The sequence below is a fragment of the Procambarus clarkii genome, chromosome 28 (genome assembly GCF_040958095.1).
Source record: "Procambarus clarkii isolate CNS0578487 chromosome 28, FALCON_Pclarkii_2.0, whole genome shotgun sequence".
NCBI lineage: Eukaryota > Metazoa > Arthropoda > Malacostraca > Decapoda > Cambaridae > Procambarus > Procambarus clarkii.
Genome location: NC_091177.1, coordinates 11014047 through 11019657, shown reverse-complemented (window position 1 = coordinate 11019657; position 5611 = coordinate 11014047).

Sequence of the window (5611 nt, the reverse complement as noted above, 5' to 3'; positions counted from 1 at the left end):
TTAAACAGAGGCTACAGTTAAGGAATTGCGCCCAGTAAATCCTCCCCGGCCAGGATACGAACCCATGACATAGCGCTCGCGGAACGCCAGGCGAGTGTCTTACCACTACACCACGGAGACTGTTACGTGACTAAGCAAAGAAACTTAGTTGACTTGCTTAAGCAAAGAAACATGTAATCAATAATAACGGAATGGCAATCCAGAAACAAGGAAAGGCATCACAGGCTTCAGACAAAGACGACTTGTCACACAGTCGAGGACTTGTCTCCAACAAAGACAATGAACGATCTCCACCATCTAACAGACTCGTAATGTACCTTCATGAGTCCTGTTATCTGTAAATCCTCTACAATCCACTGTAATTTCTGTCCAGACAAGGATATATTCCACCACAAGACAAGAAACAATTTCACTGCTGACAAGGAAGGATTACCAACATTATCAAGGAAAATGCCACCTTTTAGAAGAGATGATAACCTATTACTAAACACATTATACATATAAAGCCCAGGAGACTCGAACCCAAGAACATTTGCAAAAAAAATGGTTGTGTTATCCTCATCAGACACGAAAGTTATTATTTCTAAGCAATAGCCAAGAGATCCGTCACAAAGTTCCATCATCTGTGTGTATTCACCTAGTTGTGTTTTGCGAGGGTTGAGCTTTGCTCTTTCGGCCCGCCTCTCAACTGTCAATCAACTGTTTACTAACTACTTTTTTTTCCACACACCACACACACACACACACACCAGGAAGAAGCCCGTGACAGCTGACTAACTCCCAGGTACCTATTTACTGCTAGGTAACTGGGGCATTCAGGTTGAAAGAAACTTTGCACATTTGTTTCTACCTGGTGCGGGAATCGAACCCGCGCCACAGAATTACGAATCCTGCGCGCTATCCACCAGGCTACGAGGCCCCTTGGTGTGTGTGTGTGTGTGTGTGTGTGTGTGTGTGTGTGTGTGTGTGTGTGTGTGTGTGTGTGTGTGTGTGTGTGTCCATTGTTATACCTCTACACCGCCATGTTTGTGATGTGCCTCGCTGCGTGCGTCCAGCGTGACTGATTGCCACTGCCGGGTAATGGACGCCGCGTTGTTTATGAAGCCTTATGGTTCCCAATATGCATTTAGGCAACAGCTGGGTAACAGTGTTTTCTCAATTTCCAGAGTAAGCTGAAGTATTAATATCAATAAATGCTAATCAATCTTCTGTTCGTCAATGCATGGATTCCCCAAGACTTGTATTCTAGTCACGTCCTTTTAAAGATAGTTTATGCTAACTGATGAGAAAATTAAGTTGGTGGATTGTTAGCTTCCTGTACGATTACAACAGTTTCAGGATGTATCTACAACATTAGAAATATTATGTTAATATGGCTGAGGAAAGGCAGATAACTAACTTAAATCTTGTGAGTGTTAGACGAACACTAATCCATGCTACATTTCTTGTTGATTGAACGATTATTTTGTCCGAATCTTTCGTCATAATTCATGTTCTACGCCAATCTGAATACAATATCGCCATATAAGAATAAGAGCGATAAAATAACATCTCTCTTATATACTCTAATGCACAGCAGAATAATATTGATTTACCTAAATTCTCAAGCACTTTTGTCTGCGGAGATGTTTTCTTGGACCAGAAAAGACTTTTAAAGAACATTATTAGCAATTCGTATTCAGAATATAGCTCGCTTTTCAACAGAATTCAGTCTTGGTTACGTGACAACTGTCAACTTTTTCACAGGAAATAGTCTCACATATGTCAAGTTCAAGATCACCAGAAACCTTAGGAATCTTGGCAGTTCTGGTCGGTACACTGGTTTGTGACAACATCCAGCGTGTTGGTATGAAGGCTGTAAGAGTAGCTTGCTATTCATTTTCTTCAAATGTGTGGATGAGACATTAGCCATTTTCATAATAATTGAGAATTTAAAGGTATTAGTTATTGCTTTGAGTTTGCGTGAGCACAATTTATATTTTACGAACCTTAAATTTTTTTGTTTAAAGTATTTTTAGTCATATATAAAAATGCACAGATATTTGTGTTTTCTGAAGAGAAAAAAATATAATTAAACACTAAAATTATATGTCTAGATCAAAATCAATTGTAGATGTAAAGTTTGTACAACATTATTTGGTCTTTTTGAAAATTGTCCTCGACGAAATTTAATATTCCTATTTTATTTGAAATGTCTACCAAAGATTCATGTATGTTATGGATGAGGCAGATAAGCATTCATTACCAAGAAAACAAGTGTACCTTAAACAAACTACGAGGGTGCAGTGTGGTTCTTGGACAATTATTATTTGGACGAGTTACCTTATTTTTCAATGGCCCTTCTCCCTAATCTATTTTAAATATATAAGAAAAAATCTTTAAAATTTCTCTTCATTTTTAGTAGTTTGATCAATTGCTTTTCTGTACAAATTTCCAAATATATCACTCGTTTGTATTTATCTTTTTCTCAAAGGTTTTATAATCCAGTGATTTTAATTCAATTTTTGTCACAATAATTTGATGTAATCACGGATCTCTCTGAAAAACGTTTCAGTCATCATAGAGTTACGCTGATTTCTTCGTTGCCATCATATTCAACATTCAAACATTAACGTTGCCACTGCCAGAGATAATGGGAAATTACGAAGAATCTGACTTTGGGCTCGTGGTGATTGACTGGGAGTGCAAGTGTACGTCATATGAAAATTAATAAACTTTTTAGATCGGAGATAATATGCAGTCTCAACGGCTTATATTCTTTATAAAAAGAAGAAAAAAATGCATATCCCAAAAATCAAATACTAAGGTAAACCTGGTGCATTACCTTCATTTAGGAATCAATTGAGAAAAAAGGATTCTTCTTTAATTTACTGACGACGCAAATTCAAGAGCATGGAATCGTTTTACAAGAAGACAGACCCAAAGATTAGAAATCCTCTATGAGCGTTCATGAGACAATATTAGACAAGTAAAAGGATTAACAACTGAGATGTGGTAAACGGACTTAAAAAAAATACTAATCAAATCTGCAGGTGGCTAGTATATCTTGTTGATACCTACTGAAACGAGTGGAGGGGGAGGGGGGCTGTAGCCTTTGAGGTCTCAATATCACCACATTGCAAGCGTGATATATCTCCTGCCACCAGTGCCATGGTGTAATCCGAACTTCTTGCATCTCACTTTGCATTTAGATGCAAGTTACTGGACCAGTCTGCTCTGCTCCAGTGCTTTCCTCCTTGCATCAGATATATTACTGCAGATGACCTATGATATAAAAGTTGAATCTTGGTTGCGGAAAAGATACATATGTCATTGCGTGAATAATTTGGGGAGAGGGGGGCCGTCGATAGAATCTGTAACATAGAATTTAATTCAAAGCTTAAGCAACTTTAGGGTAGATGTAAATTGTATTAGTCTCCCTCAAAATTTATTGAGGGACAAAATCAGTTTGGTTATCGTCATTCATATACTTTTTAATATACACTTATTATGTGTAATAATATATATTACACATAATATATATTTAATATATACATAACAATTTGTATAATATAATATACATATACATTATATAATACAGTATACTTTTTAATACACATTTTTAATATATACAATATATTAAACCAGTAATCACATGAGAGAAGCTTTAGAACTCTCATAGCATTGAGACGATAAAGTGTGTTAATTAACATACTAACTCTTGTTTTAATGAAAGGCCTTAAAAGGGAAAATATAATACATTTGTTTAGTGATTGGTGAAAATCTGTAACATATTTAGCATGTAAAATCATTATTATTATTATTATTGATAATAATAGCAATCGACTTGATAATGGTCAAGGATGGGCCGAAACGTGATCGATTTTTCATCTTCTAGTGTGAGGTTTGGTCAACATTATTATTATTCTTATTATTCAGAAAATCAGTAGGAACCTTGTGGATGATTCGAACCTGCACACGGGGCACTCCCAAGCACACGCCTTAAACCACTGAATATGAAATGCTTTGAGTACTGAACGTGCAAGATCGATTTCTCTTCAAGGCTTCTGCTGATTTTGACATTCATACATCACGTTATTGTGATTATTATTATTATTATTATTATTATTATTATTATTATTATTATCAATTTTATTATTATTATTATTATTATTATTATTATCAATTTTATTATGATTATTATTATTATTCTATACATAACTCATTTTACATACTTTTAGTTTTAATATTTTTTGTTTTACAATTACTTGTAAAAATTATATACTTGTATTTTGTTCAAAAATTATTTTAGCAAAGTGAAATTATAGTACTTGGCTTTCTTTTAATATTAAATTAGACAATTAGCAATTATTTTACAGGGAAACTTATTTAACGGAAATTATCGTATTATTTGGCCTCTAAACTTTTGTCAGAATTAGCTGCTTAAGTTTTAAGTTTTATCTGTTCTTGCAAAACAAAGACCAAGTCAATAGTTTCTAGCACCCCCTCTCATGTGGTAGTGATTCCTTGACCGAGGGAGCGTCACCGCAGCTAAATTTGATGATAAATATGTTGGGGGAATATTAAATTGAGAGGACATATATTTTTTAACTTGGATAACACATTCCAGATCAGCCGCGTCACTTCTGTGTTTGAGTGTCTGGATGTACTTCGTTAAGTCGGATGCAAAAGTTTTCATTCCAATAAATCTATTGCTCGGTTTGTATTTTATTATTTTTTTCGACAATGAACAGAAGTTTCAACTAGTTTAGTTACAGCTAATGAACTAGCTGTAATTAAATTAATCTGTTTTGTTTTGTTCTTATATATATAAATTGTATATAAATTAAATGAAATCTGTCTGAATTAATATTAAACAAAACCTGCCTCAGTTAAATAGAGGACATAATAAACACAAAATAGAAATGATTCTGAAAAGAAATGGATGAATTTGACAATATCATTTGCTAATTTAAAATATTTCATGTATAGTTGGCCAACGAAATCTATTAAAATGGTAGATAAATTGAGGAGTAAATAACAAATCATGAATGATCTTACTAATAATAATATTTACTTTAAATAGGTTATTATATATAATGAAAGTATGGCAGTATATCTAAAATTACATGAATCTGAATACCTGTACAAAAATTATGTTGTGTATTACTACATACAAAAATGTGCAACAAAAACTACTTAATATCAATGATAAATCATCCACTAATCCGTCATCCATCCACTATTTAAATCATCAAATAATTTCAGTGTTAAAGAATAAAAAAGACTTGATTCATCATATACTGCAGAATTTAAGAAATATTGTGTAGCAATTTAGAGAGGGAATGATAAATAATCACAAATTTTATCAAATAAAGCGGAAAATACATTTAAAATTACACAACTGCAGTGAACTAGAATGTAAGAGTGAGTTTGTCTGTGATTAACAGAGGAATGAGAGCTCGGATGACAGATTGAATGCAAAGATTGTTAAGCAGAAGTTGTAGGGTCGTTAAAATGGAAAGTACTTTGAAGGAATAGATGAAGAATAATAGAAGTAATTTTCAGGATATAGAGGCATACCAAGCGGTGAGTGAACGAGGCATGCATGTGAACAATGCACGGGCGGTGG